General features: G+C 37.8%; 2 protein-coding genes and 1 non-coding gene across 3 annotated transcripts in view; 2 read left to right on the plus strand and 1 right to left on the minus strand.

The window, feature by feature from the left end:
• Positions 1-12,247, plus strand: part of LOC134328786 (uncharacterized) — a 765,451-nt gene that overhangs the window by 252,156 nt on the left and 501,048 nt on the right. The window lies entirely within an intron of this gene.
• The window catches only part of LOC134329498 (zinc finger protein 420-like), a 150,033-nt gene that overhangs the window by 44,885 nt on the left and 92,901 nt on the right, over positions 1-12,247 (minus strand). The window lies entirely within an intron of this gene.
• Positions 1,696-1,859, plus strand: LOC134329686 (U1 spliceosomal RNA). Its single transcript, XR_010014910.1, has one exon. It is a non-coding gene; the product is annotated as a U1 spliceosomal RNA (small nuclear RNA).

A 12,247-nucleotide genomic window follows, 5' to 3' on the forward strand; every position in this document is an offset into this window, starting at 1 on the left:
CATCCCAAAGGTGTTCTATCAAGTTGAGGTCAGGACTCTGTGAAGACCAGTCGAGTTCTTCCACACCAAACTCGCTCGTCTAAGTCTTTATGCATTATCTCTGGTGCACAGTCATGTTGGAACAGGAAGGGACCATCCCCAAACTGGGAACACAAAGTTGGGAGCATGAAATTGTCCACAATCTCTTGGTATGCTGAAGCATTAAGAGTTCCTTTCACTGGAACTAAGGGGCCGAGCCCAACTCCTGAAAAACACCCCCACACCATAATCCCCCCTCCACCACACTTTACACTTGACACAAAGCAGTCAGACAAGTACCGTTCTCCTGGCAACCGCCAAACCCAGACTCATCCATCGGGTTGCCAGATAGAGAAGCGTGATTCGTCACTCTATAGAACACGTCTCCACTGCTCTAGAGTCCAGTGGCGGTGTGCTCTACACCACTGCATCCGATGCGTTGCATTATGCTTGGTGATGTAAGGCTTGGATGCAGCTGCTCGGCTGCATTCTATGAAGCTCTACACACTGTTCTTGAGCTAATCTGAAGGCCACATGAAGTTTGGAGGTCTGTAGCAATTGACTCTGCAGAAAATTGGCAACCTCTGTGCACTATGAGCCTCAGCTCTGTTATTTTACATGGCACTAACACTTCATGGCTGTTGTTCCCAATCGCTTCCACTTTGTTATAATAGCACTGACAGTCGATTGTGGAATATTTAGTAGCGAGGAAATTTCATGACTGGACTTGTTGCACAGGTGGCATCTTATTACAGTACCATGCTTGAATTCACTGAGCTCCTGAGACCCATTCTTTCACTACAGTTTGTAGAAGCAGTCTGCATGCCTAGGTGCTTGATTTTATACACATGTGGCCATGGAAGTGATTGGAACACCTGAATTCAATTATTTGGATGGGTGTGTAAAAACCTTTGGCAATATAGTGTATTAACATTTCAAATGACTTTTTTACAATTCTTCAAAAGTGCCAAAACAGGGCAACATCACAAGATTTTTTTTTTACCAAGATCTCATATTGCCATATCATAACTAATTTTAACAGTTCTTTAAAAGTGCCACAAGAAGGCAACATCACAATTTTTTCAACATGGTCACAAGATCTTGCATTATCATATCATATAACTTTTTTTTTTTTTTTTTTTACAATTCTCCAAAAGTTCCACAGGAGGAGTTTGCATGTTCTCCCTTTGTCTGCATGGTTTTCCTCCAGGTGCTACGGTTTTTTTCAAAATCCACCTGACAAGCATGCCCTTTCACATAGCTCAATCATGAAACGGTCAAATTAGCCTAAGAAATAGTGCAAACGGCTAATTATGTGCCCAGTGCTGAAGCTGATCTAAAACACCGGTCTCTTTAACGTTTGTATCAACAAGCTTTTTATGTGAATGCTGCCTTTCCAAAAATAGCTCTGGACAACCACTTTTTTTTTCCAACGCAAAAACACCACAAATCCGTCTTATCGTTCGGAGCTGCACGCAAAAGAACAACGAATCAGAATGAAAATCATTCAGAACAAGAAACTAAATGAATACGGTCGGCTTAAATCTACAAGCTCTTTCTTTGCTACCACAGAAATCACGGGAAAGCGAACGCGGTCCCTCATTATCGAGTGGAGCTCACTGTGAGTTTGAACGGTGTGTGATTCGGTGTCTCTGTTCGGCGGTGCTTCTGGACCTCATACTTACCTGGCAGGGGCGAGACCATGATCAAGAAGGTGGTTCACCCAGGGTGAGGCTCAGCCATTGCACTCCGGTTGTGCTGACCGCTGCGAATTCCCCAAATGTGGGAATCTCGACTGCATCATTTCTGATAGTGGGGGACTGTGTTCGCGCTCTCCCCTGATTTCTGTGGTAGCAAAGAAAGAGTTTATTACTGCAGGATGATTGTTTGCTATTGGTTTGTTGTTTTTTAGTAAAGTGTATCAAATGCTTTCCAAAGAAAATTCTGTGTCTCTATTTACGTTTTTATTTTTTGCACAATTTGAACAAAGCATAAAAGAATAAACACATTACTAGAAATGCTCCAAAAGTACTTGGAATGATTTTTTTACATGAATTTCCATTCAAATTTAAGACCTTTTTTGCCGTCTCCTGTAGAACTGCCATTTTGGAAATCACTTTGCACATCAGCGTTATGCATGGTGTGGTGAGAGACTCGACCAGCGGTCAACAGTGAGAACAAAGGTTGACATATTGTGCATTAATTGATTAATATCTGATAATGAGGGACCGCGTTAGCTTTATTACTCTACCAATACTCACTCATACTCATTATTACTCTACTAATACTCACTCACTCATTATTACTCTAATACTCACCCATATTCATAATTACTATACTAATACTCACTCACTCATTATTACTCTACTAATACTCACCCATATTCATAATTACTATACTAATACTCACTCACTCATTATTACTCTACTAATACTCACCCATATTCATAATTACTATACTAATACTCACTCACTCATTATTACTCCAGTAATACTCACTCACTCATTAGTGAGTATTAGTAGAGTAATAATGAGTATGAGTGAGTATTACTGGAGTAATAATGAGTGAGTGAGTATAAGTAGAGTAATAATGAGTATGGGTGAGTATTACTGGAGTAATAATAAGTGAGTGAGTATTAGTAGAGTAATAATGAGTGAGTGAGTATTAGTGAAGTAATAATGAGTGAGTGAGTATTAGTGGGGTAATAATGAGTGAATGAGTATTAGTGGTGTAATAATGAGTATGAGTGAGTATTAGTGGGGTAATAATGAGTGAATGAGTATTAGTAAAGTAATAATGAGTATGAGTGAGTATTAGTTGAGTAATAATCAGCGAGTGAGTATTAGTAGAGTAATTATGACTATGAGTGAGTATTAGTAGAGTAATAATCAATGAGTGAGTATTAGTGGAGTAATAATGAGCATGAGTGAGTATTACTGGAGTAATAATGAGTATTAGTAGAGTAATAATGAGTGAGTGAGTATTAGTAGAGTAATTATGAGTATGAGTGAGTATTACTGGAGTAATAATGAGTGAGTATTAGTGGAGTAATAATGAGCATGAGTGAGTATTAGTGGAGTAATAATGAGTGAGTGAGTATTACTGGAGTGATAATGAGTGAGTTAGTATTAGTAGAGTAATAATGAGTTAGTATTAGTAGATAAGCATGAAAGAGCTACTATAAATGGCCAGAAAGCGTGTAAGAGACTTCACTGATCACTGGTAGATATGAAATAGCAACAGAGGAGGAGGATCCTCCAGCATCACACAGCTCGTATCCAGAAGGACGTGTTTTGTTATCTAAATCTGAAGGACTTTCAAGAGCAGCTTATTTGTCTCAGGCATTATTTGTACCAAATAATGTTGCCAAAAACATGGACACATTAATGATTAATTTTGTTTGGAAAAACAAGCCCCGTTATTTAAAGAAGGATATTATATCCAATCTTTATGAACAAGGTGGTTTAAATGTATTAGATTATTCCACTTCAAACTACACTTTTAAGATTAACTGGTTAAAAAACTTTATTAAAACTAGCTCTTCACTGTGGAATATATTCCCCCAATACTTATTTGAACAACTCAGAGGGATAACTTTCCTTTTGAAATGTAACTTTGATATTAATAAATTACCTATTATGCTATCTAGATTCCACAAACAAGTGCTACAAACATGGTGCTTGGTCTATAAACACAACTTCTCTCCACACAACTTTTTCATTTGGAAGAACAAGTACATCACTCATCAGAATAAATCTTTCTTTTTTAAGAACTGGTTTCAAGCTAATTTTCTACTAGTTTGTCAGCTGTTGAATACAGATAATAACTTTTTAAGTATTAATGAGCTTCGTCTCAAGTTTAACTGCCAAATTTCAGATAAAGAATACTTAATGGTTTTAGAATCAATATCTGACAAGAGTTTGTCTTTATTTAAAAACTACAGCACAAATCATTATATAGACATAAACACAATAAACAAACACTTGTTTCTGGGTGACATTGATATTATTAATGATAAATGTAGCAATAAAATGGTCCGATCCTTATTTAATTATTATTATACTCCTCCTTCAAAATCTTTATGGATCTCAATGTTTCCTGACTTAATATGGGACGATACTTGGAGTGTACTTAAACGATATTGTATTGCGAATAAAACTAAAGAAGAATTTTTTAGGATAATACATAAGATTTATCCTGCTACGGTTACTTTGGAAAGATTCAGACTGGATATAGATTATTGTTGTTCTTTCTGTAATGGAGACAAAGAAATATTGAGCATCTTTCTTTTTTTTTTATGTCCCATTGTATCTATGTTTTGGCATGAAATGGTTCGGTTTTTGAATGAAAAACTTAAATTGAATTTGTCTTTGGATATGCAAGTTGTGTTATTACATTTCTACAGAGATGGTACCCCTACAAATAGAAAATATGTGATTGATTTATTTTTGGTTCTTGGTAAATATCATATACAGTATATATATATATATATATATATATATATATATATATATAATTTCATGATGGGGACCCCTGCCCTAGAGCAACTCACTCAATTTTAGAAAGTGAATCCTACATTTAATAAAATGTTCAATAAACAGATTAAGTAGTTTTTTTAATCAAATTCTATTTATAGTTCACATGAAAAGAATACATGTCAAAATAAATACATACCATGTTGTCCTCTTGTTTATCCTCTTGTTTATCCTCTTGTTTATCCTCTTGTTTATCCTCTTGTTTATCCTCTTGTTTGTCCATTCTCTGTAAAGTTTAGTACACATTTGAAATATCAGTAAAATAATTTTGCTTCAGGTCAACAAACAAACAGAAAAAAAAAAAAACAGATGAACCTAAATGTAAGTGCGTGTTATCACAGAGCTCATGGTGCACTTTACCCTCCCCCACCCCACTTAGTTACACGCGGGAATCTACATTTTAGGAACACCTGAATTTAAAGGTATCCAGTACAAAACCATCACTGACTGTAGACTCAAACTGCTAAAACACATGATTACATTCACACCTGTGTGTGTTTTATCTACATTTAAACCCTCATTTGTTTAAATACCAAGTCATGCAGGTGAAAAACGAGGTGAAAGCATCAGTATGTGTTGTGTGTTGGACGGATTAAAGCTCTGAGTACAGCCTGAGTTTACAGTTGAATAGAAGAGTAAAACAGGTCTTACCTGCAGCAGCTTCACACTTTCCTCGTGCTCCAGTCTGTTCCTCTCTCGGGACTCCAGCTCGTGCCGCTCCACACAGCGCTGATGATGCTCGCGCAGCCTCTGAAACCTCCGTGTCTCGCGCGCACCGAGCATGATTATAATGATGCGTTCAAGGTGCACAGAGAAAGTGCTGAACTGCACACGTGCGTTTATGATGGCGGGGTGTTTTATCAAATGTTTCAGTGCCAATTTACTTCTCATGAAGTTAATCACTCTCCCATAAAATCATTACCCAAACACAGCTTCAGAGACACTTTATTAAACGCTTTAATGTGTTGTAGAAATCTGTACATTCAAGAAAATACAACATTCTTTTTAATAATATCAATTATCAGGTCAGGGGATGGCTTAATTAACTCAGAAGGAGCTCAAATTGTTGTATGACTTCAAAATAATTACTAAAACAAAAGAGGGCCTAGCAGTTCTCCAGTTCAGAATAAAATATATTCATACAGATCAAGTTAATAAACAATTTCAGTGTGTCTTGAACGTAGCATTAGTAGTTCACAGGTGCTTAATTGCTCTCTCTCTATCCCCTCCCCCACCCTGACTCTGGACCTGTTATGCTCTGGATCTGAAGATGCACAAACCAGTGTGACATGAACGCAGTATGAAAGGTCCCACCACAACACTACACTATATTTAATGCTATTTATTTTTACTGATGCTTTTACATCAGATACAGTAGATAACAACACATTGTGCTAAATAATTTAGCATGAACTACATGTATAGAACAAATGGATACTTCTGATCAAATTCCATGTTTTACTGATTTTGTAAAAGTAAGTAAAATACAAAAAGAAAAATAAGTTTACACATTCTCTACAGGAAACAAAGTGCTGCACATTTTAATGCATGATTACTTTTTACTTGCTGAATGTAAGTACTAGGGAAAAAAAACACAATGTGCCTGGTATAAAAGTAATAATGCATTAAAAAGCTAACTTTTTTTTCTTTTAGTTACATACAGAAAAAATATTGTTCAAATTTCTATCCCATACAAGAGACATTAAGACGTTTAAACCAATAACAAAACATGGAATTCAGCTAGCTGTGCCCAAACCACTGCGTATTATGTATTTATATAACATGTAGGACATCTTTATAGTGTGATTTGAATATTTGTGCTCTGTCATTCAATTTGAAAAGAGAAAACCTGATCCTGAAGTTTACTTGGAAAGCTTATGTTCTTGCCCCTCCCCCACACCCAGTCCTGCATAAATGTACAAAAATTGCATAAATGTAAGTCGCTCTGGATAAGAGCGTCTGCCAAATGCCATAAATGTCAATGTAATTTGATTATTACTGTTGTATATGTATACATAACAGTAAATGAAAGCAGTAGTATTAATTAAACAGTACAGTACATACAAAAAATCCCCAGATGTGGAACTGTATCGTCAAACATTTTAAAGTATGAGAACCAAGCAAGTTAATCGTTAATCTATCCCATAATTCAACTGGAGCTGCAAGGATATTCAAAGCAGAAGATGAAAAATGTCAGAAAGCAGGGAGTTTACAGCCAACTTAATCCAGTTGATCACTAGACCAATGTCCTCCTCAGTGGACATTTTCCTGCTCATTTATTTAAAAAAACCATGAAATACCCTGATGTGTGAATACTGTACATTTACCATCCTAGGTTGGTTTGATGGTTATTCACCACCCACTGATAGGTACAGATATTTACCATGCTAGATATCTATCGGGTGGCTGTGATGCATTGGCAAGCTCTTGGATCACAGCTCTGAAGAGTTGATAAATAGTGATCAAGTCACTCAGAATGACTAAAGAGTTTCACTTGGTCAGCTTTTCAGTCAGTCAAATAAGGGTACTTCCATCAGGATGTGAAAGGGCTTGGACCCATGGGTCAGTCCGGCCTCATCAGAATTGGGTGTAACATAGATGCTTTGACAAAAGAACATGCTAGAAATGGCTGATATAAAAAGGGGCAGTGGAAAAACATGGACATATGCATGGGAATGACCCGTGTTGCATTTTTGGCTAATTATTGTCATGTGTTTGTAGGGCGGCACGGTGGCTTAGTGGGTAGCACTGTCGCCTCACAACAAGAAGGTCCTGGGTTCAATCCCAAGGTGGGGCGGTCCGGGTCCTTTCTGTGCAGAGTTTGCATGTTCTCCCCGTGTCCGCGTGGGTTTCCTCTGGGTGCTCCGATTTACTCCCGCAGTCCAAAGACATGCCACGAGGCTAATTGGAAACACTGAATTGTCCTATAGATACCTAGCCGCTAGATGCACAAACCAGTGCATTGTAGTGCCGGTCCCAAGCCCGGATAAAATAGGAGGGTCGTGCCAGGAAGGGAATCCGGCGTAAAAGCTGTGCCAAATCAATGTGCGGATCATGATCCGCCGAAGAGCTGACCCCGCAACCGAGCGGGAAAAAGGCCCAGGAGAAGAAGAAGATTGTCATGTGTTTGTAAATACATATTTTCGGATGCAACAACTCTTTTTATATGTGTGTTCAGTTTTAATCTGAGAAGCAGCCTTTGAAAATGGGTATCGTTGAGTGTCATCTTTGTCTGAAGTACCTTTCGTGGTTGACCCAGCACCTAAAAAGGATTTGCAGTTCTCCCAGGGGCTTTAGTAAAGTTTAGTACTTGAAATTCTAAGTGCTGACCTTAAGAAAACATAGCAAGTCTGCATGGATTTTGCTCGAATCGTTGTCCAGAAAAAAAATACTTTGGAATGCCTGAACGGTTCCAAATTTGAGTATGTTTATCTAGAGCCTCTGATGACAATGTAGCCGAAATTTCGGACTCGTCTGACCTTTCTAGAGCCTGTTTGGACACGTTCCAATTCCAATATATTCCCATTCAAATCCCATAATAACTTTTTGGACACCACTTGGGCCGTTTGACTTAAAACTCAACTATGTGGGCAGTCAACACCTCTAGAAGTAGTCTGAAAAATCTGAAAGCTCTAGGTCCACATGAAGATTTTTAAGGCCTTTCAGTATTTCTCCTCCTTCACTGAGAAAGGCATAAGGCCAAGGTGCAAGTCTGCATGGATTTTGCTCGAATCGTTGCCCCAATAAAAAATACTTCGGAATGCCCGAACGCTTCCAAATTTGAGTATGTTTATCTGGAGCCTATGTCGACAATGTCGCCAAAATTTCGGACCCATCGGACCTTGCTACCCCGTTTGGACACGTCCAAATCCCAATTTATTCCCATTCAGATTCTTACACGCTCTATGTAACACTGCTTTGAAAGGTCCGATCGACTCAAAACTCGAATGTGTGGGCTGTGGACACCTCTAGAAGCAGTGTGAAAAATCTGGAAGCCCTAGGTCCACTTGAACATTTTTAAGGCCTTCCTGTGTTTCTTTTGCCTGACTTTGAACCATTTCTAAAGGTTCCAGAACCTCTAGGACAACAAAACTTGTTTGCATTACAAACTACGAGTTTTCCCGAGTGTAACCATACCAAATTTGTCTACCTAAGTGCCCAATAAACATGTTAATTTAGTAGCTAAACGTTATAAAAACGTTAGCTCAAGCTGCTGGTGTCAAACAGCATCTACTCATCGAGATAAATCTATTGATATGTGTATCTTGCATGTTGACCACCGGGAAGTATGAAAAACGAGTGTCATTAGCATTCGGTTGCTAACAAAGGCCTCATAGGCTTGGCGGGAATAAACAGTCAAACACTGACACCGGGACTCGATTGAATCGTAATCTAGGAGTCCTCCCGAGTGCATGGGTACCAAATTTGTCCAACAAAGTGCCCGATAAACATGTTAATTTAGTAAAAAAATTAATTACATAATAAAAAACGGGGCGATTTTCGGCAATTTCCAGCGGAATTAGCTGCCGTTTCTGGTGTCAAATGACATCTACTCATCAAGATGAATCCATTGGTATGTGTTTCGTGTCTGTAGACCCTTGGGAAGTGTGAAAAATAAGCATTTGGGCCTTCACTACTGTATGCTGCTTATGGGACCCCACTCAAGTATTCAATATATTGCAAATGGGATGACTTTTCACTGTCCAAAAGCTGTATATTTGTCATGCCTTTATTATATTGGAAATGGGATGAGTTTATTTTTATTTTTATTTGGTCCAAAACCAGTATAATATGACCAAAACCCTTAAGAGATTTTTTGGTCCAATTTTTTTCTTTGTTTCTCTGATCTTTTTCAAACTTGCACCATAGGTTGGGGAGGTGGAGACTTAGAGAGGAACGCAGATTTGGAAGTCCTACCTCGCTCCAAACCTGAGATCTGACATTCCCATTTCCAATATATCGCATAGGTAAAAAATATAGTGGCGGCTGCTGGTCTTTCAAAGAGGGGAAGCTCATTGTCGGCTTACATCATAAAATTTGTCAATTTATTTATATATAAATGTATAAATTCTCCCCTTTGTTAGTTTTCAAGAAAATGGCATGAAATGGGTTGCAGTTTGTCTTCCGACTTCACTCGCAAAATCCGCGATGGTACTGAAGCTCCCAGCGACAGCTGTCAATCAAAACGGGATTCAGCCTTTCGACTGATCCTCCAATCATCTTGCAGAAGCTCAGCGTCCAGACCCGCCCACAGCTCATTCACCCCCAGAGACGCTCAGCGTCCGGGGGCGGGACAAAATCGTGGCATTTATCCAATGACCGGCAAGTTTCGAAGTCCCGCCCATGCAGCCCCATAGAAGCAAAGAGACGCTCAGCGTCTGCGGGTAAATGCATGAATGTATGAGTTAACAAAATCGAGTCGATTTGTGGTAAGTAGCTGATTCTGAATGAACTCGTCTTCAAGATGAACGTGTTCTAACGCATTTGTAGTCAATGAAATGTTAACACAACTGTACATATTTGACCATTTAATTTTTGACATTTTAGGGGAAGCTGAGCTTCCCTTGCAGTCTTACAGAAATCGCCACTGATATATATATATATATATATATATATATATATATATATGTGTGTGTGTGTGTGTGTGTGTGTGTTTGTCAAAATTTGCTTATATAATCATAAATAGACTTATCCCATTTGCAATATATTCTGAATCTCACTTGCAATATACTGTAATGATATAGGATCTCATTCCAGTTGCGACATAAGTCCTACTTGCAATATACTGTAGTAATACATGTCATCCCATTTGCAATACAGAAATACAATTCTGGGGTGGCAGAGCCGGACGGGTTGCGGGCCCCTGCCGGCCTCGGGCCGGGGACCCTGGGTACCGAAAGCAGAGGCGATCTGAGGCCCAAAATACGGGGGGCCCCACGCACAGCGTCCGGCAAAAGGCACGTAATAGATTGCTATCGGGACATTAAGGCACTAATTAGAGGAAGTATTACTGTTATAATGTTATTTACATATATGTACATGTTTAAATGTCTTTTATTTATAGAATGATGAGTTTTTCTTCTTTAAAACAGATGATTTGATGATTAGTAAAAATACTTCAGGGAGAAGAGAGAACTCTTTAGGGATCGGTAAAAGACTGAGATCATATCCTCTTTATAATTAAATTAAAATAATTTTAAAAGAAAAAATAGAGGTTGATGTTTATTTAAAAACATTTAAATTAATAAGGCTTTTCGTCTTTACGTATCATTTGCAGATATTAAATTATCTGTTTTCTTGTGCCTCATGTGTGACAAATTCTCATTGGACTGTATGTCCATGTTTAGTGATGATGATGAAAATAATGATGATGATGATGATGATGATGTCATAATAACAGAAGAAGAGCAAGAATAAAATTATCACAGGATTGATGGCCTAAAACAAAAACAAATACAACAGGAAAAAAAAGCCCTACTACTACTACAGCTAGTGCTTATGATTATTATTCCACATATGGTGTGGTGCTTAAAAAAGTAAAAATAAATAAATAACCATACAATAATAATAATAATTTAAATGAATAAATAAATAATCTTTATCTCTATATCTGTTTTTTTCTCTCTCTATTTCATTCCAAGAGCTTTATTAGCGTGACTGTTGTAATACTTACAGTATTGCTAAAGCATTGAAAAGACAGAATATGAATGTATATACAGGGGGAAAAAAGGAAATATAAATAAAAAAAATTTAAAATTTAAAGATAAAAGACATGTATATATGGAACACTTTCTCTTTGTGGGTTAATTCAGACTGTTCCTCTGTTCGGGTGTATCAGTCCGTGTCTCTCAGACTGTTGCAGGCAGATACATACTGAGCTGCTACAGTGCTTCTCTCCTTCTCCTCTCCTAACATGATGCTCAGTTTCTGACTGCTGTTATTTATGTAATATGTAGATTCAGATTCAAGTAGCTCTGTAGGCATGACAGTAGAAAACAATATTCCCAAAGCAGTACAAACTATAAACAGTAAAACTGAACAGAGAACACAAATAATAGACAATAAAAAATAATTTGTCTAATTTACATAACGATATACAGAGGATATAAAAATGTTCTTAATAAACATATATAGGTGTGTGTGTGTGTGTCTCAGGTACTGTGCAGTGAGGGATTTGTTGTTTAAATCTGTCTGTGACATTTTCTTGTGTTGGTTTGAATTTTTGGCAGTGAAGAAGGAAGTGCATCTCTGTCTCCACTGTAAGATGTGGCTCCAGTTTATATTTACTTTTTATTTCACGATGGTATTCTAGTCTACTGTGAGATTGGATTTGGTTCTCCCAGTGTTCTAGATACCTGTTCTTACTGTTAGCTATGAGCTGTTGGACAGTGCTGTGATCTATGGTGAGGCCTGTATGTGCTGCAGTGCTTTAAATTGTAGTGACTCTTTGGGACTTGACTTTAGGTGTATCAAGAAATGTTGAGATCTTTTTTGTATGTTTAAATTCGGCCTATTTCTGCCCTGCAGGTGATGGTCGGTGTTTTCCTTTGGACTTATAAAATCATTCTACAGAAATGAACATGCAGGGTTTCTGTTGGATGTTTGTACCATTTAATAGAACTGTAAAAAATTGAGTGGACCCCATACTTCACTCCCGTACAGTGCAACGGGCTGTATCACACTAACAAATAATT

The sequence above is a fragment of the Trichomycterus rosablanca genome, chromosome 15, assembly GCF_030014385.1.
Source record: "Trichomycterus rosablanca isolate fTriRos1 chromosome 15, fTriRos1.hap1, whole genome shotgun sequence".
NCBI lineage: Eukaryota > Metazoa > Chordata > Actinopteri > Siluriformes > Trichomycteridae > Trichomycterus > Trichomycterus rosablanca.